The 26,833-nt window shown below is 45.7% G+C and overlaps 1 protein-coding gene across 1 annotated transcript in view; it reads right to left on the bottom strand.

Moving 5' to 3' along the window:
* Positions 1 to 26,833, bottom strand: part of COL4A2 (collagen type IV alpha 2 chain) — a 205,353-nt gene that overhangs the window by 98,533 nt on the left and 79,987 nt on the right. The gene's annotated exons all lie outside the window — the stretch shown is intronic.

Genomic DNA, 26,833 nt, shown 5'->3' with positions numbered 1-26,833 from the left:
TTCACGTGAGACCGCGAGGCCCTTGGAGGTAGGGACAATGCCTCATTCACACTCTGTCCCCGGCATCTCTTGCAGGATTTGACACACAGAACACACTCCATGTGCTGTCTGTTAAACACGTGTTATGGCACTGCTATTTACCCCCTCTGCCTGGCTCCGAAATTCATGTTCTTCCCACATGGAATCTTCTATTTTTAGACCACGTTTCTGACCATTATAATGACTTCCCAATTTCTGACGCCGAGCATCAGTGGGTCATGCTGTGGAGGACTTCACCCTCTCCTTTGGTCCCCTCCACCCTCCATTCAATTCCTTCAGTCACCTTCATCTACCGGAAAACATCATCCGCAATCTCAACTCTTCTCCAAGCCCTGTGCCCGCCCAGTGGAATTTCTGATTGTTCGTTCCACCAGATGATCTGGTTTTATCACCTGCATTATCAGGGAGAATGTTTTCCAGGCCTCTCAAGTGGAGTCATAAAAAAGGAGACCACCAGACTTGTGGAAAGGAGGGCTGGGCCAGTGAGGCCCGCACTCAGCACCTGATGAGATAAATCAGACCATCTGCTGGGATCGCGCTAGAAAATGAGGCAAGGGCTCTGGAATGCCAGGACTCCCTCCTCCAGATTTAGTTCTGGTAACATTTGAACCAAGTGTTTTGAGGACAACTGTCGGTGATAAGCCAGACCCGCGTAAGCAATTCAGGGCAACTACTGTGACTCAGGGGCGTAAAGGTTATGGAGGGAAGGGGTGAGTTTGTCAATGTAGGTCTGTGAGAAAGCTATAAAAGGAAGACGTTTAATGCTTACTGAATGTCTCTGTTTTAAAATCAGATTTCAACCTTGGGTCCAAAAAAGACACGTTTTTGTTTGGTCTTTTTACTGTTTCTATGCCAGGGTATGAGGTCAGCAGATTCGGAGTGACGTGCAGTTCCGGTGGTGAACACGAGGTGGCAGGCAGTAGCATCCACCGGCCCTTGGCTGGAGGCACAGATTTGCAAGCGGCAGTGATGTCAAAGATTTTGAGATTGTTTTGGGTTACGATGACTCATCTCGGTGGGAGAGAGGGCAGCTCCCTCATTTGTCACGGGGAGCTCACCTCCCATGGGGAAAGTCCTGACTGCAGAGTTCCAAAGATGTCGAAAGAGTACATCGAATTCCATTTTCCTTTCTACAGGGTGGTGGAACAAACTCAATCACTGATTCGTTGGACACTTCCCTTCCCTTTGACTTGCTTAAAGGAAAGTGTTCCAAATTTGTGTATTGGCGGACCTGTTAGGCCCAGCCCATTGCAGAGGGTCCACGAGAGAGTGTTTCAGGTTATTAGCTTTGACCCCTGGTTGGGACTAAGCTAGAACAGCAGCTGACATTTTTACTCCAGAGTGTTCACTGTTTGGAGCACTTTCCAACAGTCAGCCTATGTAGTCCTCACAAACCTCTACGAGGTAGGTACTGTCATTGTACCCATTTTATGGTGAGGAAACTGAGGCACAGAGAGGTTTGGGCCATTTGGCTGGTATATGAAAGAGAAGACTCATATGGGGCTTTTCAAAAGAGTTCCATAGGGCATTGTCATCCACACAGACTTCCCTTGAGGAACAGACATGACCTTGGACTCTGAATATACCTTTTCCACTGATCTTCCTGAAGCGATAATTAAGCCAAAAGCAGATGGACAAATTGTCTACAAAAATAAACAATGTATGCCTGGGGTTCATGGAAATCCGTACAAAACCAAGCCAGCCACAGTCCTGCAGAGGTGATTTAAGAACATGGCTTCTCTGCTTTAACCCTACCCTGCTCAACTGTAGCCATTTCACGGCTCATTAATCCCCCTCCCTGCTAGAGAGTGATGGGTAGAAAAAGAAGGTGAAACCCAAACAAGCCATTTCTGTTACTTTTTAGCAATGCTGGTCAAAAGGTATGCAGAGGAGGCCCCTGGAGCTGCAGGCTAATATTCTGAAATAGTAACACACTCCAGGGAAATATTTAGACATAACCTATGCTTTCTCTACCTTCTCTGAACAGATTCGTTGTTGAAAATAGGCTGCATTAGGAAGATTTTCTAAACAGCTGTGGAGTTCTGCATGCTAAAAAGGTTGGCTGTTTAAGCATATTCTGAAGCAGGGTTTAGCTGGACCTTGGAGAAGACGAGCTTTGTGTTCCAGGGGAGTTGTGGGGAATCAGGAGGCCACTTCGCAGAGGCACAGGTTCCTTGCGAGAAGGCTGTCGTGGCTGAGAAGACCTGTAGGGAGGCCTGGGTGCTGACCACAGATAGGAGCTGAGATGGGACGTGGGAGACGGTGGTAGAAGTCCCTGCAGTAACCCCACAGGCCGTGAGTGAGGGCTTAAGAGCATCGAGAAGAAGGCAGCTGAGAGGAGAAAAGGGCAGAATGGTGGCCATTTGGTTTGCGAACAAACCGAAGTGATTTAACACTGATCAGTTAAACACAGATTCACGTGATTTGGAGCCCCGTGCAGTCAAGAAGGAAGAGTACCAGATTTGAAGTGCTACCGGGGTTGAATCCCAGCTCTGCCAGTTCTATGACCACAGGCAAGTCACTGCCCTTCCCTGAGCCTCAGTTTCTTTATTTGGGAAATGGAAATATTCACTGATACCACCTAGCTGGGTTCTGATGATCTTTCCACCAGATGGAGGAAAGATGTCACTGTTTTGATTTCTGAACAAACCAAGCTGATATAACAGTAACAGTAACATCGGTAACGTATTTTGTCGTGAAGAAAACAAAAGGGTATGAAAGTGTCTTCGAATTTGACATCAAGAAGAAAAGGAAACATAGGGGAGAAAAAGAACAGGTGCTGGGGGTCATGTACGAATGGGAAGGTTTTAGGGAGGTGCCAGATGACAGCACCAGTGGCAGAAGCCCACACATCAGATGGTGAACTTGGAGTCCATGTCACTGAACCCCAAGGGGCTGTCCAAGAACAGAATGAGTCTCACAGTGATCAGAATTATGTTTGTTTACAGCCAGAAGCTACCCTCAGGATGTCAGCAGCAACTTAAGGTATCTAAACATACATTTGACTGTGAACATGTGGAATTAGGAGCTTGGCAACAACGCCTAGAGAAAAGCCTGGGCTAACTTTGAGTGTGATAACTGCAAGCCCTGCGAGGGGACAGGGGACGTGGCCCGTGAGTGGCTGAGCAGCCTGGCTTCTTGCTCACGGATGTCTCACGCTCCCTGTTGCCTTGAAGCTTGGTGTGAGGAAGGTTAAATAGCGGACAGTAAAAGCCAGATCCCAATTCAGTCTTCCTCATCTCTGTCTTTAAAGGTATCTAATATTTTGGAAATCACCTCGCTAGGAACTTGTACAAAGCTACTGTCCACAGTAACACCGAGTGTCTGATGCTGGTCCTGGAACCACTGGCTACCAGGGCCACTTGATAGCCCTAGCATTGGCTCTGGGGCGGGCGGGACGTGTGGGCCGGGTTTCACCACGCCGGGGTTATTGTCTGTCGTCTCTCCAGTTAACAAAGGGCTGGTGCTATCTGGACATCCTGCACTCCCCCAAGACTCCCCGGTTTGGAATGATTATTTGGGCGAATGCTGAACACACATCCGCAATTAAAAAAAGAACAACAAACCACAAGAAACTGATCTTTCTTTAGTCTGGTGGAAAGATAATGCATGGCTCATTTGTCCAGACATGAAGCCCGGGTCCTGGGTGAGAGGAAACCAAGTGACATTAACGTCCATTCCAGAGAAGTGACTCAGCTGGCGCCCTGTTCTCATGACATGGGCGAAAACAGCCTCCAGAACACTGGTTCTTCCCAACAGCACTTGTTAAAAGAGAAATCAATAGCAGTTTTCATCCACGAAATAGAAGGCAACAACTGAGTGCAGCCGTGCTGCTCCCGATACGCTTCCTGCGCATTTGGTGTTCACAAAGGTGTAGCGGCAGCAGCGCAGACACCAAAGATGCACGCGGTTCATTAGGAACAAGGAGCATTACATGGAGAGGGAAACTAGAGACCCGGGGTGGGTCTGCGCTGATCACGGTACATTCTTGCTTTCTTTGCGGTTGGAGTATCCATATTGTGATTTACCCGTCACAGCCTGGGTGGTCAGCTTCGTAATATTAGTAAGATTATTCCTAGAAAGCTTCACCCGTGATGTTCTTGAAATTTTTGTGCAAGAATGTGTGTATATGTGTGCATGTATGTGTGTGCATGTGTATATGTGCGTGTGCGTGCGTGTATATGTGTGAGTGTATGTGTGTGTGTGCATGTGTGCGTGTGTGCATGTGTATATGTGCGTTATGTGTATGTGTCCGTGTATATATGTGTGCGTGTACGTGTGTGTGCATGTGTATATCTGCATGTGTGTAAACGTGTGCGCATGTCCATGTGTATATGTGCGTGTATGTGTGCGTGTGTATATGTGTGCGTGTATGTGTGTGTGCATGTGTGTATGTGTGTGTGTATATGTGTGCGTGTGTGTGTGCGCATGTCATGTGGCTGTTGTGGTCTTCTGCTCTCATTATGACCTGGGTTTGTCTCACTGTGAATGTGCTGTTCCGCCAGGCAGGTGCAATGCCGCAAGGATGTTTGGCGCTTTCTCTCTGTGTCCACGCCTGACCATATGAAAGGCCTTCCACACCAACGCATCCCGCTTCCTCACTCCTAAAGGATCCATGACCCCGACGATGGCCAGAGGGCGGCTCTGCATGTCTGGAACTTTGGATACGCTGCAGTGGCAACACCTCTCACATCAGACAGGAGCGGGAGAAGGGGCAGGACTTGGGGACAGCCAGCCGATGGTGAAGCCAACTCTCCTGCCCTCACATCCCAGAGTGTGGGTTCATTCTCTTTTTGGGAAGCATGGTCATGGAGGAAATTTTTCTCTATTCGAAAAGAACCTGGACACATTCCAAAGCCACTTCCTGTCCCCCATTCACACCTTGAACCATGGCGAGCTGGTTTCTGGCCTGACACTCTTCTTCAAGGGCCTGCAATGCCACTATCCCCAGCTGTGAGGGACCCTCCCTGCCCTGGGGACCCTTGTGGCCCCAGCACAGCTGCCCCCTCCCTCCTGGAATGGGCTCTTCTGGTGGCCACGGACCCGCCTGGGTTTCTCCTCACTCCTCTGGCCCCTTCCTGATTCCTGTTCTGCTCAACATTGGAGTTTTGCTGCTCTCTTCCCCTCCAAACTCATGAGGTGGGATACTTCATTCACACCAAACGGCTTCAGTGAACGCTCAGAGGTGGACGGCTCCTACCTCCCTCCTGGACGCCTCTGTCTAGAGGGTCTAGAGATACTTTAAACTCAGCAGGCTTCAGGTTGAACTTCTTACCTCATTTCCTCCAACCTTGCTCCTAGCAAAACTCCAAAAAACAGAAACAACCCCCCTTTCCTTCTCTGCTCCTTAACTCAGTGAATTGCAAGGCCCACAAGCCGGGCTTCAGAACCTGAAATGGGGGAGACACTGCTGACCCCCGTCCTCACACTGCACTGGGAGGGCACTGATTCCACTGGGCTTTCCGCCAAGCATCTCTGGAGTCTGCCGTTTCCTCTGCATTCCCAGCACCTCCTTCCTGGATCGGACTTCCTCCTTGCTTGCTTGCATTAACTCTGGAACTGCCTCTGTGCACCCCATCCCACTGCACCCTCATGCATCTCCTCTCTTAGCTGCCTTCATTCAAATTCTGAAATCCAACGTGTTCTCCGACTCCTTTCTAATGTAAAAACATGAAGGCCCCTCTGCTCCCTGCAGAGTGAAACTCGGGTCAGTGGGTGTGATGCCCAGGCCTCCTGGTGCTGCGTGTGCCACGGCTTTCTAGGTGCAGCTCCTCTCTACCCTGCACTCTGGTGGCTGGAGCCCCGCATCCATGGTCCCTCACTGTGTCTGCTGACATCTCCACAACTGTGTGACGCTCTCCTCGCTACACTGGCCTTTCCACGTTTCTCCTGGTGAACTGAACTGACGCATCATTCCTCCTCGCTCACTTCTTCAGTGTCCCAGGCGGGAGCTTCTCCAAGCCGTTTCCTGCAGGGTTGGATGCTCCCACACCGGCTTTCCCACCCGAGGGGTGCAGTGCTGCCCTGGGCCAGAGAGGGTGCTCATGAAGGGTTGGTTTCATGGTCAATGCAAGTAAATATCAGTTATTTGAAATTATCTCCTCCATCCCACCGGGTTTATATCACAGAGATTCCCAGCACCATGGAGAAGCATTGCCTCCTAACTGCCCTGCCCGCTTCCCTGAGGAGGCGATCGGGGTGGGCTGCTTGGATACCAGCCGCCTCTTGCAGGATGAGCCCCAGGAGCAGGAGACCCTGCCGGGCCCCTGAAGTCATAAGGGGAACAAGGCAGACTCTGGTCCTCTACCTTTCAGCCAGCAAGGTTCAATTCCTCACAGTTTACCAGTCCTCAAATGTTTATTAATCACCAAAGGAATGAGGACTGCTGCCAAGGATACATATACACACATGCACAGATGTATACATACATACTTCTTAAATTTTAAAGGTGTGAAGAATAGGTGACGGAGAAAAAACATGAGAGAGAACAAAATGTATGAACTCTATTAGAAGTTAACGTCTGGCAGTGTAGTAGGAAAAGCATCTCGGCTAGTGTATAAATTACCAAGAAAAAAAAAAGAGTCCCACTGAAAAAACCAGGTACTACATCTAAATTTCTAATTAAATTACAATTACTTTTGAAGCTCATCCCCCATAGAGAAACTTCTCCTGGAATGTGCTCTAGGATGGACCTGAGTTTTGCTTCTATTGGAGCCGGTCATGCAAGAGTGAGAGGGGTCCATTTGCAAACAGAATTGCATGCAGGGTCTTGCTGTGAATTTACTGACATGCTCCTGCTTATGCTATCACTTCCTTAAGACCAGACAGCCTGAGAACCCTGATGAGTATTTCCAGTCCTGTGCCGGGCTCTCAGCCTGGGACTGCTTGGGGCCTACACCTCGCCCACTTCTCCCCCATCTGCATCAATGAAGGAAGCCATCAGTGTCCGTAGGGGCAGCAGATCAGCTTCTGCAGGCCACTCCCACATTTCTCTGATTTCTGACAGTCCGCTGGTTATGAACGACACTTTACTATCTGGTTTACATTTGGGAATTATGGTGAATGCTGTCATAGAATTTACTGGCTTCTCAGTTTGGCAGTGTTTTCTTTGAGCCAAATATTACTTTGTCATGCAAGACAGTAGCACTTTCTCGGAAGCTGCAAATCTGACATGCCAGGAAAGAATCCAGGCGGCAGACACTTGATCACTGCAAGAGCAGCCATGGCTTCCCCCGATCGGGATTCATCAGAACATGACCTCCAGCCAAAAATGCGCTTCATTGTTTTCAGTTGTTCTTCACTCACCTTCCCAAGCTCATTCCCAGAGACCCCAAAAATGTGCTGGGCTGATACCAGCAGGTTCCTGGGATGCTCTCTTAGAATCCATTGAGCAGCATTAAAACCAAGGCCACCTGCTAGTGAGAAAGATGAGTCACTCTCCCCTCTTAGAAGACACCAGAAACCAAAAACCAAGGGAAAAAGTGAGGTGGCTTCAAACAGTATATAAATTGCTCAGTGTGTAAGTTGTCCATGCCTGCAGCTACCACGTCTTCACAAAAAGGGCAACTCAAACACGTTCACCTCCACAGAGCTGAGATCAGGTGACTGGGCCCTGACTGCGGGGCCATTCATGTCCTCCAGCTTCTCCCCCTGTCTAACTTGGAGGTCCCCTCATGGTGTAAGTTTTATGCCCTTCTAGGAAAACATCGGGTGATGGAGGAGACGGATCTGGGAGTGGAGCAGAAAGCCAGAAGGGGCAGGAAGGGGTGGGGGCCGGGGGTGGGTCCCACACCGGGACCCACTAGTGGGTGTTTCCTGGGACACAGACTCAACCCAGGCTTCCATACAGCCTTGTCGAACACATCATGAGTCCCACCCTTCCCGAACCTCCACAATATACATCAGCATCTATTTTGTGTTAGTCCATTTCCCAGCCATAATTCACCCTGGTGACCTCTGAAATAATCTGCTGCATTCGGATTTTACATGGATTTTCTGAAACGTTTCTCTGTAGCCCAGATCTCCCTCCAGGTACCACCCTCTTCTTCCTCTCTTCCCAACGTTTTTAAATTTTATTTATTTCTTTGTTTAATTTTGAGACAGTGTCTGACTCTGTCACCCAGGCTGGAATGCAGTGGCATGATCACAACTCACTGCAGCCTCAACCTCCTAGGCTAAAGCAATCCTCACTTCTCAACTTTCTGAGTAGCTGAGACTACAGGCATGCACCATCATGCCTGGCTAATTTTTTTTGGATTATGTTGCTTACTTAGGCTGGTCTTGAGCTCCTGAGCTCAAGTGATCCACCTGCTTCAGCCTCCCAAAGTGCTGGCATTACAGGCGTGAGCCACCGTGCCCAGCCCCAACTCATTTTAGAAATGGTGTGGTTTCTACCCTTGTCTCCCAGAGGCGCTAGGTCCTGTGGACCACTCCCTCCTCCTAACCTCCTCTTTCTCTGGGAGACCTGTCTGTGGCTCCTTTCCTGTCTCTCTATCCACTTGGTCTTCATTTTCTTTTCAGGGATTCCTTCCTGGACTCCTTCTTAATCAGTGCTGTTTCTCAGACCCACCTCCCTGGTCCTGCTCTTCTTCTTACACACACTCGGCAATGGTGGGTCCATATGGGGACCCTCTGGTGAGCCGTGGCGGCTCCTCCTTGTTGTATTACACTCCCGGCACCTCCCTGTTGGCCTAGCACAAGCCATGCCTTGTGTCTTAGCTGGGGACAGCCTCCTGGCCTCCCCCTGCCAGGCAGTGAATTCTGAGAGAGTAGCTGCCTGATACAAGTCTGCATCCCCTGCCCATATCACAGAATCCTTCACAGAGTAGGTGTCAGCATGTTCGCTGAGTATATGAACGATTGGAATATACTGATTTTTATAAGTCTGGTATTGTAGAGGAGTAGCAGAACCTTCAAATATGAGTCGGCATCTAAACAGCTCAATTGACCCAGAAAGTTTACCTTAAAAAGGCAATGAGCAATACTAAAATAAATCTAAATACATCATACTTATATTATTTGCTAGCTTTTACTTCTTTGTTTTGAGCAGTAACTGCTATGGTCTGAATGTCTGTGTCCCTCCAAAATTCATGAGTAGAAATCTGATCCCCAGTGTGTTGGCATTAAGAGGTGGGGACTCTGGAAGGTGAGTAGGTCCTGGGGGTACAGCCCTGGTGAGTGGAATTAGTGCATCTCTCAAAGAGGCCCAGGAGAGCCTGTTGTCCCTTCTGTCATGTGAAGACATAGCAGCAAGGCACCGTCTATGAAGCAGAGAGCTCTTACCAGACACCACATCTGCTGGCCACTTGCTCTTCAACTTCCCAGCCTGCAGAACTATGAGCAATAACATTCTGTTGTACATAAATCACCTACTCTTAAGGTATTTTTGCTATAGCATGGACTATGAATGGACTGAGACAGAAACTGGTATTAAAAGTGGGATGCTGGGGTAACAAATACTTACAAATGTAAAATTAGCTTTAGAACTGGGTAATGGGTAGGGTCTGAAAGAATTTGGAGGTGCATGCTAGAAAAAAACCTACATGGCCATGAACAGAACCTTAAGGGTGATTCTGACGAGGGCTCATAAGAAGAGGGGGGCTGTAGAGAAAGCCTCAACCATCTTAGAGATTCCCTAAGTGGTCATGATCAGAATGTTGGTAGAAATGTGGACAGGAAAGGCCATTCTGATGAGGTCTCAGACAGAAATGAGAAGCATGTTATTGAAACTAAAGGGAAGGCCATCCTTGTCACAAAGCAGCAAAGAATTTGGCTGAATCATGCTCATCTACTTGTGTTTTGTGGAAGGTAGACTTCTGAGCCATAAAATAGGATATTTGGCAGAAGAAATATCTAAGCAAAGTGAAGGCGTGGCATGACTTTTCTTGACTGCCTATAGTAAAGTGTAAACAGAGAGAAACAAATTAAAGATGGAATTTATCAAGAAACAGAAAGCAGAACTGAAAGATTTAGAAAATTCTTAGACTGTCCAGGTAGTAGAAGAGTAGAAAACATGTTCAGCAGAGAACATTGAGATTGTAGCCAAGCAAACATTTGATAAAGAGATGAGTATGGTAGAGGGAAGCCAGATGCTGCTAATCAAGACAACTGAGGAAGGACCTCCGGAGGCAATCTTTGGGGCTGCCCCACCCATCTTAGGCCCAGAATGCCAGGACCCTGGGGCCAGAACAATTTCAAGTCTCTGCCCCCTGCAATCGGATGCAGTGCTCCTCGGCTGCCCCAGCTGTGGCTCCAGTGGGTCCAGGTGCAGCTCAGATGGTCTCTCTGGAGGACACAAGCAGGAAGCCTTCGTGACCTCCACGTGGTGCCAACTCTGCAGGCACACAGAGTGCAAGAGCTGTGAGAATGTGGCCACCTCCACCCAGCTTCCAAGGGATGCCCTGGAGAACTTCTGTGACCAGGCACAGACCTGACACAGGAGCAGGGCCAACAACAGAGGCCCCACAAGGGCAGTGTTGTGGGAGAGGGGCTCCTCACTCCGTAAGGTGAGGGCTCATAAGAAAAAGAGAGTTGCAGAAAAAGCCTCAGTCTGTCAGAACACCATGAATAATATTCTGTTGATGGCAGTGTAGGTTTCTTCTAGGTGGGGAGGTGTGGGAGTGGGGCTGCCCCCAGCACCCAGAACAGTGGAGTGACCAGTTTGCCCAGCCTGGAGAGCTGCAATGAAGGCTGTGCCCAGTGAAGCCATGGGAGGCGGGGCTGCCCCGAGACTCAAGGAACCAATCCCCACCCCAGTGTGTCCAGAAGGCGGGATATGGAGTCAGAGATGACTCTCAAGACTTAAAATCGAATGTTCTTTGCCCTGTTGGGTTTTGGACTCACCTGGCATCACTTACTCCTTTAGTCTTTCCTGTTTCCCCCTTTTAGAATAGAAATGTCTGTCTTATGCCTGTCCCACCATTGTATTTTGGAAGCACACAATTTATCTGATTTCATAGGCTCATACTGGGAGAGAAATGTGCCTCAGGATCAATCATACCTGGACTCTCACTTGATTTAGATGATATTTAGATGAGACTGTGGACTTTAGACTTTTTAGGTTGATTTTGGAAAGAGTTAAGACTTTTGGGGGCTATTAGAATGGAATGAATGTATTTTGCATGTGAGAAGGATATACATTTTGGGAGGTTAGGGGTGAAATGTTACGGACTGAATGTGTCCCTCCAAAATTCATAAGCTGAAATCTAATCCCCAATCTGCTGGTATTGAGAGGTGGTGCCTTTGGGAAGTGATTAGGTCATTAGAGTGATGTCCTCATGAGTGGGATTAGTGCCCTTATAAAGGAGGGAGCATCTGTCCTTTCTGCTGCGTGAGGACACAGCAGCAGGGCACCATCTATGAATCCCGGATCTCATCAGACACCAAATCTACTAGTGCTTTGATCTTGGACTTCGCAGCCTCTAGAACACTGAGAACTAAATTTCTGTTGTTTATAAATTATCCAGCCTAAGGTATTTTTGTTGTAATAGCCCAAGTGGACTAAGACAGTAACTGATTTACAGAAATCTGGTTTTCAAGACCTTTTAGATCAAGAGAACCCCTAAACGTATAGGTGGATGTAAGCTGGTTAACTTATCTTGAGCGGACTGTGCTGAGCATTATCAGTTTCTAATGATATCAAGCTACTTAGAAAGTAATGAAGCTGAAAGTTCTTCTAAAACAAAATGAGAACTTTGAAGAGGCTTTTTAAAAGTAAGTTTTGTTTGTTTTAGTTCCCCTGGGTAGGCAAACATATAAACAGAGCTCCATTGTCTCTTCAAAACCCACTTAATTAGGTTTTCTCAAGTTTATATGGAAAACACCTTTGTGGAGTTTGACACATGCCATACTTCATATTGTTTTAACTACTCTTCTTCATTTTGAAAGATACAGATGGTACTAAAATGAGTTGGATTGATTCTCTTGAGCAAAGGCAATGCTAAAATACAAGGAACCAATCCTCACCTACAAAACAGGTTTTAGTTTTGACAAGGTTTCTACCTATGAGCTTGTTCTCTGGTCCTCGTCCCCACCTCCCAGTTAACAGAAGGTAACCAATACTATGCAATAAACAAATGGGAATGAGTTTATAATAAAGGGCAAAGCTGAACAACTGTTTGGATGGGACCGTCAGCTATAAAACTGAAAACTGCTGAAGCCAACTCACTGGTTAGGAAAAAAGTTGGAAATGCGTGGGTGTGTTCTCAAGGTCTTAGGAAAATTCCGGAAGTCCAACAGATGTTTTCTGTTAGGAGGCAATGGAAGCCCCAAGAGCTACATCTTCTTCTTCATTCTCTTAATTATAAGTTTATTTACGAAATCATTTTTTTTTCTTAAGTATTTCTCTGCCAATACTTACAAAATAGAAGGCTGGCCAAAGCAGTCAACTCATGAGCCTTCCTGTGCAACCAGAATATGTGTACGTGGGCATGAAATCTCTAAAGGAAGCAGAAATCTAGGTCCATCATTATAAATGCTTTATCTTCTGAATAACTCTTTTAGTTACTGAAGTGGAATTACAACTTTCTCTTTAATCTTATCAATTATACAAGTATATTCAGGTTTCATTGATTACAACATTTTTCCCCCTTTTGGAAAATGATGTAATTAATAGTCATCATAGTAATTTTTCTGTTTTTTTGGTTCTCTATATAAACATTAATAAATGGGGATAGATTCAAGGAATCAGAAGTTAATGAAGCATATTTTAAACATTTACTTTCTGCTCTCTTAATTTTGAATACATGTTTGAATACCTATGGGAGGCTACTTTTCTTACTGCATTTGCTTTACTAGCTTCTGTGTTATGAAATCTAACCATCAACTCTTTCAGGGAGAAGGAATGAACATTTCCGTCTGACCAAAGTTTCAAAAGTCAAGAGGTGAATTAATGTTCAGAAAATACTTAAAATCTTATTTAAATTTCTCATCTGCTTAAGAACTTTTTCACTTTTTTTTCTGTAGTAGGTATCTGAAGACCAACTTTTTCACTTTTATCACATATGCAAATTGATCTCCAAAAGGTTTATTAGAGATTGGGTCTATATATCAAAAGGTACTTTATGAATGAATGAAGAAGGGAGTTTCCTATCTAGGCTGGCTAGTTAGTGAGGCTGCAGAAGCAGTCAGCATAAAAACTTTGTTAAAGTTCAGGAATCCAGCTGGCTGTATGTTTTGGAGAATTTGTCTGATTACTACACATGGTTACTAGATTTATTGTGAATATGGAACAAATTCAAGAACATTAGATTCTCTTGGCCTTGTGGAGATTACTCAATTCATCTAGAATTTTAATCGAGCATCTTACAGAGGGAACTTCTGCAATTATCAAGCTTCAGAAGCCATGACCAAAGCAAACCTCACTCAAATCTTCTCTTACCCTCAAAACAGAATGTTTTTCCCTAAAAGAAGCAGGTGGCCTATCATATTCCTGCCAGGAAGATCCTGCAGGGCAGGCATAATCAGATTAAAATCAATTAGATGAATTGTGTGGGAATTTGCATTTTAAACATTCTCATGGCACATCCCCCCAAATTTAGACAGTTTTTGAAAAGTTCCAATATTTTCATATATTTCACAAAACTGGATTGTGTCACCAAGGGAATGCTATGCATCTGGAGAATAAAAGGTTTCACAGGACCTAGGCTCAGTTCCACACATTTATTTTTGTCCTCTGTGGGAAAGAAAATAGGTAAAGTGGTTCAGAGATGCAAGACTTTAGGTCTGGGGCCAACCAAACTCAAAGAGCTGCTTTAAAGCCCATTATGGGTAAAGCTAGACTTCTTCATTCTCAGACCAAGTCAATACGGGAGCTCACTTATGCCCCACGTGCCAGCATGAATATGTCACTAATATATGATGGCCATCAAGGTTCTCTGGTTGTTTTGTGAATGTTATCTCTCAACAAGGTGTCTGACATCATAGGCTCTGAGGGCTTACGGGAGGAACAAGATTTTATCTTCGCTCTCCTTGGTGATCTAGACAAGTGGTTTAACCTTGGGCTCCCGTGCGGATGTGTGAGTTAAGTAGCCAGTGAGGGAAAAATGTGATAGGTGTTCAATAAATTTTCTTCACCTTTCTCCCCAGTGCCCTTTCATTCCTTTGACCTGCTTCTAAAACATCCTTCACAATAGTTACCAGAATACTGGGCACAGAGTGGCCTGGCTGCTTAACAACTTACACATTCTCCCAGTTTTCCTGCCAATAAAAAAAGCTTCTTACAACTAAAAACCGGCAGGAATTTGTGGTTGATCTCCTTTGATAAAATGGTCTAAGTGAGCCAAAAAAGATACAGTTATATATAAGTAAGGCTAAAAATACTTTTTTTGACTTGGCTAAAAAAAAAAATTGTTAAAAAAAATCAACCTAAATTGATTTGGTTGATGGACTAGATGATCTCCAACTCCACCCTGCCTCTGGGCTGGGTATGTCTGATATCTTATAATGCTGACTGTGCTTTTTGTTATTTGATTCTTTCTTCCTTTCTTTCTCTTTCTTTTTCTTTTTCTTTTCTTTTTTTTTTTTTTGACAGAGTCTCACTCTGTCACCTAGACTGGAGGGCAGTGACACGGTCTCGGCTCACTGCAACCTCCACCTCCTGGGTTCAAGCGATTCTCCTGCTTCAGCCTCCCAAGTAGCTGTGATTATAGGCATTTGCCACCACTAAAATCTAAAACCACTAAACTAAAAACGAAACACTAAAAACACCATTTGTGTTTTTAGTAGAGTCGGGGTTTCACCATGTTGACCGGGCTGGTCTTGAACTCCCGACCTCAACTGATCCACCCACCTTGGCCTCCCAAAGTGTTGGAATTACAGGTGTGAGCCACTGCGCCCAGCTCATTATTTGATTGCTAAAGGAAGTGATGGCTATACACTTATATCTCTGATCTTTTGCTTATTTACATTTACTGTTGTCATTTCTATAGGCAGTTGAGTTTTCCTCATAATAAACATGTATTTTATTATTTTGAAAAAGTTGCACTTGAATACATTTCACACCTTATCTTCCCCCCACCTAAAGGAACATGTAAAAATAGCAATAGAAACAACCAAAAAGGAGAAGGGACAAGAGAAGAAGAAAAAGGAAAAGGAAGCAGTAGGAAAAAAAAAAGAAAAAATCTGATTTTTGATTTAGATTTTTGAGTTTTTCTAAAAATAACTTCAAAGCCCTTCAAAATGTAATGGTGTGGAGAGTTGATCTTTCACTTTAGCCTGCATCTGTTTGCGAGTTTTCCCAGCAGAGATGACTTCTTCTCCATATGATACAGCTGCTCTTAAAGCAAGGATTTGCCCATCTTTTCCAATCATTAGGGGGTTGCTAAAGTTTAACGTTTGTGAATCTTTCTGTTGGACTCAAAATAACATAAATAAACTTGTGAATATAAAATATGGTGTAAAAGCCTTCTTCTGAGTGTCCTCTCACAGCCCCCAAACACAGAGCTGATTCTTTCCCCTGCCCCCATACCCACCCACTCCCTCTCCTTCCTGCCCACAAAGGACTATTCATCCACATGCGGCTGACACGCCCGTCTCAGATCGCTTTCTGCGTGGTCCACATAATCCATTATTCCTTCTGCTACATCGATTTGCAAGTGGCAGTTCAGTTCAGAGCCAGTACTTCTGGCCTCCAGTTTCGATTTACTCCAAAAACGTCTGCCTTGCCAAGATTGTGAAATATGCCACCTACGATGTTCTTAAAAACTGAAAAAAGTTCAAATGTTTATTAGTTGAAAAATGTGCATCCATCACTAAGTGGAAATGAGAAATAAAAATTCATTTAAAAAATGCTCATATGGCTTACTTCCCTCCAATCAAGCCTATAAATACTGACAACCTGAAGCCTGAATCCCTATTTAAATGACAGGGACCCAGAGTGATGGCTTGTGATGCTCTGAGGGGTTCTTTGGTTCCGGGGCTGCCCAAACCACTTCCCTGTTAGACTTGTATTTGGCAGAACCTCCGTGCAGAAGTCCAAGACTGTTCTGACGCATTTGTAAGTAAACAGACTGTATAACTTATCTTCAGACAAATATCAATGGGGGCGGATAAACAGTCGGCCAGAGGAGGTTTTCCAAAAACTCTCCGACGGTCATGTGATATTAACAGGGCTACACTGTGGTCCTGGCAGGCCTGCTCGGGCCTTGAGCAACGTTATGACCAAGGATGGTAGCAGGCTGTGAATAAACTCCTATTAGTCATGTCCGTGAAGCCTGGGTGCTCAGGAGGGAGAGCGAGGCTCAAGCCTTGTGGAATTCAGTGCTCTGACTACAAACTCAAAATAAAACCACAAAACATTTGCACATTGACTAGACCTCTGAAATCTCTCTATGCATACCATCTGACATGTTCAACAGTTTAAAAAATGAAAGGAGACAAAAATTTGCTATTTGTAAGAAAGAAATTGCAATTCTCTACAATTTGATGCTGGTTTTATCATTAGGGATTGGAAACCGCCTTTGATTCTCTCCTTACAAGAAAAAACGGTCCGCTTAGTCATTTCTAGTAAGATTCTGAATGGCTTAATCTTAGACTGCCATGGGGTTTAATGACGGGGTGGTCAGTCCCCATCATTAGCAATGTTAAAGGAGGGCGTGGTGAGATGTCTCATGATCAAAGGGCCGAGAAGGCATGTTCTCCTGAAAAGACAAGAGCCCCATTTCACAGAACGTCTTGCTGGCCAGATTCTACCACTCTTGGAGCTTTCTTGAGCATAAAACAATCCCCCTGCCTCAGCTGAAGTCCAGGGTGATTCAACCCAGAGGGCTACTCAAGAAAAACACAGGGCATGGAGTTGGACTGTGCACGCTCCCCCATTTCCAACGCAAGCCTGCGTGGGAACCATCTTGTCCCTCTTATTTCAGAGTCAGAGAAACTTCCACAGGTTTCTACAAGCATGGGCTGGTTGTTAAAAATCGTTCTCAATCTGTGAGATTCAGTCACACAAATCCCCAGAGTCAGATTCACATTTAAAAGAATAATGGAAGGCCAACACGGGTATCAGTTGTAGCAAACGCAGCACACTAATACAAGATGTTAATAATCGGAGGAACTAGGGGTGAGAGGTAGCGGGAGGGGATATGGGTACTCTCTGAATAATTTTTTTGTTTCTGTAAATCCAGAACTGCTTTAAAGATTAAGTCTATTACAAACAATAGAAGGGAGAGAAGAGTACATTCATTTTCACTGAAACCTTTTCTTTCTATTGACTCGTTACTTTTTATGTATTTTATTCCATATCCCTCAAATGGAATTAGAAATGGACTTTTATTTTGAGACAGAATCTTGCTCCGTTGCCCAGACTGAAGTGCTGTGGCGCGATCTTGGCTCACTACAACCTCCGCCTCCTGAGTTCAAGCAATTCTTGTGCCTCAAACTTCCGAGTAGCTGGGATTACAGGCATGCGCCACCAAACCTGGCTAATTTTTGTATTTTTAGCAGAGATGGAGTTTCGTCATATTGGCCAGGCTGGTCTTGAACTCCTGACCTCAAGTTACCCGCCCTCCTCGGCCTCCTAAAGTGTTGGGATTACAGGCATGAGCCACTGCGCCCTGCCAGAAATGGACTTTCGCATTTGCTTCAAAAGCACAAAAACTTTTGGGGAAAAAGTTTTCAATTAGAAACAAAATGTTATATCCAGTTGAACATAATGACCACATCTAAAAATGTAAAATGAAAATCACAGGAAAAATGTGTCACGTTCTCATTTAACTTTGCAACATGAGGAGTGGGGCAGGGAGTGGAGAGAGAGACACAGACAGGATGAACAAGCACTGAGATTGTGGGACACCTCCCCTGCCATCCTCCCCATCAGCAAATCCTCCATGTGCCTTCATACAGTATCTGTCCACAATGAATGAAACCCCTTTAAAGACTGTCCTCTGTCACACAACATGGCAGTGGCAGTCACTTCCCAGGCTGTGCTCCGTAGAAGGAAGAGTGACTTGTTCTAATGTCACTCTTAGAAGGGAACTGGCTTTGCTGGACCTCCTAAGACACAACCACTGTGCTCCAAAGTTGCCCTGCCTGAAGGATTTGTAAGGGGAATGCTGGCAATACCTAATTATCATCTTACGCATTGATTTGAGATCCAGTCCTCCCAGGAGGAGACAGGTCTCCACTGTTGACCTCCGGGCACTAGGGCCAACCCTGTGGAGGACCTGTGGCTTTGTATAAAATGGAGGCTGCCAGGAGTTCTCCAGCTCTGGGTCCCCGGAGACATGCTGCACCCTATCTTTCCATGTGTCTCCAGCAAGAAGCAGTGGATAATTTGACATGTGTCTGCTAATTCCATCAGATCTTTTTTACTTGTTTTGAATTTGTTCTGAATTGAAAATCAAATCTATGTCAGCAAGTTGTGGGAGTGGAGAAAAATTAGGGAGTGGCCAGGGGATCTGAGCAAAGAGCACCAGATGGGCCAGAACTCTGGTGTATGTTTTGATGTATTACATGATGGAATGCATCTCACTCTAGCAAAGGCAAAGGAAAGTAATTCATTGGCCCACCCACAAAGGAGCCCACCTCTCCAGCAGCAGTGTGGGGAACAAGACTGACTGAAGCGTGGCAAATGGCAAGGCGAGAACAAGGAACTGAATATTGGCCAGAAAATGGACCGAGAGGTCATGTGCACCAAGACCATCCTTGTGTAATTGCACGAGTTAGGAAATGAACATAGGTCAACACAACTGGGGTACGGGTCATGCAGTCTGGGACGCATGTTTGGATTTGTGGCTGTGAAACATCCCCAAGGTATGATGGCGCTACCAGGAGAAGACCTGTGACTCAGAAGTCAATGTTCCTCTCTCTACTCGTGCGAATGTCATGTGACTGTCCTATCCTCCATGTTCAAATGCTGACCAGTCTAACCAGGTTAGAAACAGTTGACAAGTGGCAAACTACTGAGCCTCTCTGCTCCTCATGTTAAAGGGGGAAAATAGTAATGTGAGTTAATTACACACAGACACACACACACAGAGCAAAACAGTGTCTGGCACAAAGTAAGCACTACATCAATGTTTTCTCTTGTTTTACGATTATAAAATACCTATTTGCCAAATTATCAAGGGAGTTAAAAGATCCTTAACCTAAAGACCTGTGAGAAAAATTTTTTAAAAAGTCAAGCACAGGTGGTTCCAGCATGGATTTTCTCTCACGCTTCTACTGTCCCATCTGACTCTTCAGCACACAGATATGGTGGAGAGAGTCCTCATATAGTGGCAGGGGGTATGGCCAACACCTCATTCTGCTGGAAGGTTTTTACTATGAGTCCTACAGTAATGTTTTGGGCAAAGATACTTTGACCCTCACTGTATCTGAGTCATGTAAAAAAGAATTTTTTTTTGACAGCATCTCACTCCCTCGCCCAGGCTGGAGTGCAGTGGTGCGATCTCGGCTGCCTGCAACCTCTGCCTCCCAGGTTCAAGTGATTCTCCTGCTTCCGCCTCCTGAGTAGCTGGGATTATAGGTGTGTGCCACCATGCCCGTCTATTTTTTATATTTTTAGTAGAGTTGGGGTTTCACCATGTTGGCCAGGTTGGTCTCGAACTCCTGACCTCAAATGATCCATCCGCCTTGGCCTCCAAAAATGGTGGGATTACAGGTGTGAGCCACCGGGCCTGGCCTTTTTTTTTTTTCCTCTTTATAGTGGGATTCTCTTAAAATGGCCTAGAATTTCAGCACTAAATATAGCTGAAACTTGAGTAACTAAAATCCAATAATAAAATCCTCACTACTCAGACAAAGAATTGAAATACATTTCAACAGAAATATTTCATTTTATATAGCCTTACATTATACTGGATTGTATTCATAAAAATAGTAGTCCTAACGTAATTTCCACATCCAAGTATTGCCATTTATAAATTCCAATCTTTTGAAATTATTCTTGGATGGGAGAGCAATTTAGCATTAAGAAATTGAGCCAGCGAAAGGTTCAGTTTCATATTTTAATTTTATGTTTCCCTTAAATAGCCTTTAAAATGAGCTTGTTAGAGAAAAGAAAGAGCTCAATTTTACCTTACAAAAGAAAAGCACATGAGATGAACTGTATTCAGCATTTTTCATGAATCTACACTGCCAGAAGGGATTTGAAGCCAACCTCCATACTGTTGCCTTCAGCACCACCGTGGGCCAATCCTCCCAGGTGGGGGACACCAGGGGGAGATCAACAGTACCTCGCATCTGTTCCTGTGGATATTTGCTGAATCATTGTGAGTTCTCGCTCCAGGCTAGTCAAAATCCTCCATGTAAGTTTTTCCCTTCTTATTCTCTACATGGTGAGGATGCAAATCAACCACCTGCCCCATGGCTATCAGCCCTTTCTAAACTTACAGACTTAATACAATTATTTCTTAACTTTACTTTCTTGGTCCTAAATTGTCTCAGTTCTTCTACTTCTTTCTTTTAGGACTTAATTTATAGTTAAAGAGGAGGGAGGATAGAGGGCACCACAGCAGACCAGATGGTTTCCAGAGCAGGAAATGGCCAACAATTATTCTTGACCACAGTTAGATAAGGTTCGGGAGAGGATTTTAAAGCAAGGGATTCTCAGGCATCCCCTGAGGAAACAGGAATGAGACAGGCGTTGTACTAATATGGTCTTTTTTTCTGCATGGGGTAGGGGACATCTGCTGCTGCACAATACATTTTTGGGTGAACAATTCACAAGCATTTTTCACATACTGAGTGGACACACAGGCAGAGGGGCCGGAAGAGCCCTGCAGACTCACAGCACTGCTGTGACCTTCTCTCCTCCCACTGCCGTCGAGGGTCCCAGCTCCTGGTTCCTGTAGACTTCGGGTATTCTGTCCTGGCTTCTTCCTCTTCAAAACCCACCTTTCTCCCTGCATCTTGGAGATAAATACCCAGCCCTCCTCCATTTACGTTTCAACTATAGCATCATTCTTTGAGTTTACTTAAATTGCTTTGGAACGTGAGTGCAAGAATAAATCAGTTCTTTAGACTCTTCATATTGGTTCTTTTAAATCAGTCAAGTTGTTGACTGACTGACTTGTTTTCTTGATGATTCTTTATTTTACTCTTAAGTTCTCACCATATTCAACCGTGACTTTCAGTATTTCAGTATTTCTTTCAAACTCCTCTTTTTTCCTGGAATCTCAAATCTGAAGTTCTTCACCTCCTGCCATTCGTTGTTGAAAACCTGGGTCTTTGTTACCACTCCCCTCCAAATCCACCCTGGGAGCAAACAGAATGTGTGGGGCCAAGAGGAGAGAAGGCCCCAGAGGAGACACCTGCTGGGATGTGCAAGACACGTGGGGGCAGAAAGAGCCCAAGAAACCTGGGTAAATATCCAGCAAGGGCAAAGCAAAGTGAGATTTTCAGAGCAAACTGAAGAGAACCAGCAGTCCACGCCTGCCAGCCGGGAACACTGAAGAATGCAGTGGTCCACTCTCAGGACGGGTGGAGGCTGCCTTTTAGCGAGCACCTGGGGACCAATGATCATGTGACTAGATACTAAAGATTACTTTGTCTACCTCGAATCCCAGTGACGACCCTGGAAGAAAGGTGTTGCTCTTCTGTTTTGCAGAACTAAACACTGAGGCTTGCAGAGATTAGAGAATTACTCAAGGGCATCGAGCTAGTAAGCGGTAGAGCCAATTTTCAGAGGAAGATCTGCCGGGCTCTGAATCTGTGCTTTTCACTACTCAATTTCTTCTTCATAAACATTCTTAATGACTCAGACAAAGAATGCATTGTTATATCTCTGGATATTCTTTTAACTCAACAGATCCTGACTATGATAAAACATTTGCACTGGCAACAGCAGGGAAGCAACAGAGATGCTGGAACCCCGGCTGCAGGACTCCTCACAAATGACCAAGTCTGGCTACGCCTATTGGGTAAGGTTTTCTGATAGTCACCATTTTGCTTCTAGTTCTTTTGTGACCTAAAGTCACATCCCTGCTAATAGCAGAAGGGGCTCTGTAGAGGCCCTGTAGATACTGCAACTATTTAATATTTTCTTGAAGTATGAGTTTGATACAGGCAGTGGGTTATGGACCCCACCACAGCCAATCCAGCATTCTGGAAACAGAGCTTCCAACAAGACTCTTCTAGAAACAAAACCAAAGAACAAACAAAAACACAGAATCCAAAGCACTACTAAAAATAAACGCAATTTTTCATGAATGAGGGAGTATCATAAAAAGAAGTCTTAACCTCCAAGTTTCTTCCTTAAGTTGATGAATTAATAATTCACTTGGGACCCAAATGATTGGATAAACAGTTTGAAAAGATAGTGTCAGATACAAATGAAATAGCTTCCACTTGACATATGTCTTTTTAAAAAATGAATTTCAATATAAAAGATGAGGGTTGAATTCAGATTTGGTAATAACCGCAAACATTTAGGATACCATGGGAAGAGGGACTCATCGGCCACAACCCTAAACAAGCGGATTACTCAGTCAAGTGTAACCGCAGGCTGCCCTGTCGCTTCTCAGGCCCGTACACAGCCCTGCCATATAGGATTCCTCTGGGGAAAACATCCTAAGAATGTGTCATTTAGAATTAACATCAAGGAAGTCAAAGGGCATGAGAATGGACTTTCCAGTCCCTAAAGAATGGTTTTCAGCTGCCCTATGGAATAACTACAGCTGAGTTCAATGAAGTTCCCAATACACAAGTTTTAAAACATGGTTTAATGGGGTGTCAGTTTACCAGAGTGAGTGTGGACCAGGTTCTGCTCCTCACCCGTGGCATGGCGTTGAGTGCAACACATCACCACTGGGGGTCCCACCCACAGACTCCCAGCGCTGGGCTAGAAGGTGTGTGGGGTCCCTCTGGCTCCAAATGCAAAGGTTTCAAGGCTCCCTGTGCAGGGTCACTGCGTGACCTTTGGGAATCTGTGGAGACAGAGACTCCAGCCACCTTCCATGGAAGTCTTCCTGGAATTCCCATCGAGCTCAAGAGCCCTGGTCCTCCTGTGATGGGACATGACCTAGAAACCCACTTTGGAGGGGAGTGGGTCTCTCCAAACTTTCCTCTTCACAGGACAATAAAAGTGGACAGCAAAAAATCCTGAGTGGGGTGATTGTGTCTTACGAATATTTATATCCTTGCACCTAGCATAGTAGCTGGCACCCAGAGCAGGCTCAATACATGCTTTTTGAATAAATGAATTGAGGCCGTTAACACTGAGAGTCTTCATCTTAAATCATCCCATGCCAATAAAATAGGCATTTAATAAAACTGAGTTAATTTCATCAAATGTGTACTATACTTGGTCAAATGCTATTAATGAACTTAGGAAACACTGATATTTTTGAGAAGGGAGTAAAAGTCATATAAGAAGTAGGGTAGTTTTAAACATTTTTAAACTTTTTTTTTTTTTTTTGCTTTAGAAAGAAAAGCACCCACTAACACAATAAACACGAAAGGCTGCTTAAACCAAATGCAGTGAATGCTTATCTTGGTCAGCTGGAGTTCACCTAAGCAAGGACTGGACCAGGCAAGGAGGCCCTGAACAGCAGCCTGCTTCTGGAGCCAGCTTTCCTCTTGGAGCCGCAGTCCTGGAGAATCATGCTGGGAGGTGTTAGTGCTCGTGAGAGTGCACAGAGGAGCACAGCCTACAGTCAATTTGATGTCCATCATCTTCCCTTGCATGGGGAGATTAGTGGACCATAGGGAAGACAGAGGGGTCTGAGAAGGACTCCCTGAGCCGGGCCCTCCTGCAGGGAGGCGATGCTGACCACATCAAGCATGGGCTCCCGGGCTGTGAGGGTCATCTTTGCTGCTGCTGATCACTGCTCTGTGATTTCAATTAAATCATGAAGGGTGGATTCTCGCACATGCACACTTCTACAGATACGCACATGCAGAAATTAGGGAGAAGGGTGACGGTGCTTTACAGACACGAAATGTCCTCCACATGATGCACTACTTTATAGAAAAGGGAAGCGATGTGATCTCTGGCTGGGGTGAGGGCAGGTTTCAACTCCTGTTCTCATGCTGCCAGCGCTGCCACCACTCATTCACAGGCTGGGCTAGGTCTCCTTGAAGAAGCTGATCTGTGAGGACACCCTGCATGGGTTGGGAGAAGTGTCTTGCCTTTATAAACCCAACCAAAGACATCAGACACAAAGGAAGGATAGGTCTGAGTGTCAGCTGCTTAAATAAAGGAAGAGGTGGAAAATCTGTCACAAGGAGACAGGACGGAGATCGCAGGGCCACAGCCATGATCACAGAGGGTGAGGGCAGACCGTGAGGAGTGGAGACAGGGGAGCGGATGGGTCAGAAGGGGCCCAAGGAAAGACACAGCTTCGAAGCAGCTGGCCTGTGGGATCACACGAGGAATCTGTCGCCTGGGAGGCAGGGGGAGGTCCCGGAAGCAGTGGAGACCAGACCTTTGAAGTTTGAGCAACACAGTTTATCATGCGCAAATTCTGATGTCAGAGTTTTCCCTCAAGTTATATTTAAATTTGAGTCTGTGCGGCACACTAGTAAAACTGCAATCAATGAGCTAATCAAACCCTCGTTTATGTGAGGGGTGAAATAATTTTTTTTGCTGACTCATCACAGGGACACTTTTTCACCATATGCCGTATTTAAAGTCGCAAGTATTGCTCTCTGATGGATTAAAAACTGTCTCTCTCATAAACACATTCCTTCCAACAGCATTCATCTTGCTCTGTGGTCTAAAAATGGGGCAGCAGTTTGGAGCATGACAGAGTACAGGGCTCATTCTCTTTTTCGTTCAACGAGTAAAAATAAATCTTGAAATTTGGGCAGAGGAGAGGCCGCGGTGCCAGGAGTCCCAGAAACCTTCCCTTTTCAAGTAGTGTCTGGAGCACCGAGCCACGCCCACACCTACTGGCCAAGAGAAGTCACCAGCGTGCTCCCAGTGCCTCCCAAGGTGCCGGCAGCTGCCTGGCTGCAGCTGGGGAAATGCAGACTGCGCTTGAGGGCTCGCTTGCCGCCGTCCTGGGGGGCTATTATTAAGCCTTGTTCTCAGGTTTCATATTGCATAGAAATGTTACCTTACAGCTTAGGAATTCTGTTCCCGTGAAGCTTACATAGGCCCCTGTCCCTCAGCCTTCTGGGCCACTTTTGGCCTTTCCCTCTAAAGGTGGCACTGTCAAGTCTTCTTAACATAATCATCATTTAGTCCATTTTCAGTCATGCAGTCCACCGGGAAGCTTTAGAAACAACCGAGGCACACGTGTTTGGACTGCAGGTAAGAAGAGCAGGCAGGAGGGAAAACACACCCTCAACGCAGTTAAAGCTCTGCTTCTTTAACACACACCGAACTGTCCCAAACCCAGGCACAGCCAAGCCAGGGCAGGTCAGAGCTCCGCAGAGGTGGGGGCCGAGGTGGCTCCGAGCAGCTGCAGCAGCTGGGCGGGAGGGGCCTGGGAAGAAGGAAGCCTCAGAATCGCCTTAAAAGAGGAAACCGTGATGTCACTCCCGAGGCTGCCTACTCGGCCCTATTGCCTGCCTCCGAGTCTCCGGGCTGAGGTGTATTTAGAAAAACCGAACTCCAGATCCCGGAAGCCACCTATTCTTAGAAACAAGCGCAGGGCTTCCTCGGGGCTGCAGCCGCCTGCGTTCCTCCCCACCTCGGGGCCCCCGACTGCCGGGCTGCCTCTCGGGCAGGTGTGAGACCGCAGTGGACGGGTGGTGAATGCGGCCGACACTTGGCTTCCCTGGAGTGGGTCCTTGTCCCTGCACATTTCAGAATCCCTCTAGCCACGGAAACACCCACATGGAAGCGCCCATGATGTCCGGCCATCACAATTCTCTCCGTGAGGACGTGAGATGCCATTCTCAAGGCCTCCAGCAGCTCAGGGTCTGGCCCTCGGCAAGGCTATTTCCTTCCAGCCTTTGGAAATAGTGGTTGTGCTAATGCACCTGGTATATGTGGGTATCAGTCGCTCCTTTTATTATTATTATTATTTATTTGAGATGGAGTCTAACTCTGTCTCCTGGGCTGGAGTGCAGTGGTGCTATTTCGGCTCACTGCAACCTCCACCTTCCAGGTTCAAATGATTCTTTTGCCTTAGCCTCCCGAGTAGCTGGGATAACAAGCGCCCACCACCACGCCCAGCTAACTTTTTGTATTTTTAGTAGAGACGGGGTTTCACCATGTTGGCCAGGCTGGTCTTGAACTCCTGACCTCGTAATTCACCCGCCTCGGCCTCCCAAAGTAATGGGATTACAGGTATGAGCCACTGTGCCCGGCCTCAGTCGCTCCATTTAAGTGAGTTTTCTGGATAATGTTTCCTCATTTAGCACCCAACCGTGGGCCATTTTCAGTAGACCCTTCTAGCAGCTCTTCATGGAGATGGCCAGCAGCCTGGGTTTCGCACGTCCTTTCGCAATTAGTAGAAGATCCCATGCTTCCGTCTCTGTCCCAGATCATGGCCTTCTAGAGCGTAAGCATCTCACTTTTCTTTTTTATCTGAGTACTCTCTACATAGAAGTGGCTGAATTCAGGTTTGTGGGCCAAAGTGGAGAAATAATAACAATGCTATTATTATTATAATTGCATATTAATATATTACATATCAATGTATTACATGCTATTATACAATTATAATAGCAATAGCACTTCTCCACTCCATATGGTGCACTAGTTGCCTTATAAACTCCACATAAAACCTATGAGTATTTTCATTTCCATTTTTTACAGACAAGGAGGGATCAAAGATACTAAGGGATACACCCAATTGCATGGCTAGAAATGATGGCTGAGATTGGAGTGGGGTTGGTGATCCCCAGGAGCCATGCTACTTTTCCGGCACCGTGGCTTACACAAGAAACGCACCCGAGTCTCTCT

The sequence above is a fragment of the Gorilla gorilla genome, chromosome 14, assembly GCF_029281585.2.
Source record: "Gorilla gorilla gorilla isolate KB3781 chromosome 14, NHGRI_mGorGor1-v2.1_pri, whole genome shotgun sequence".
Taxonomy (NCBI): Eukaryota; Metazoa; Chordata; class Mammalia; order Primates; family Hominidae; genus Gorilla; species Gorilla gorilla.
This window is presented reverse-complemented; position numbering and strand designations above follow the sequence as displayed.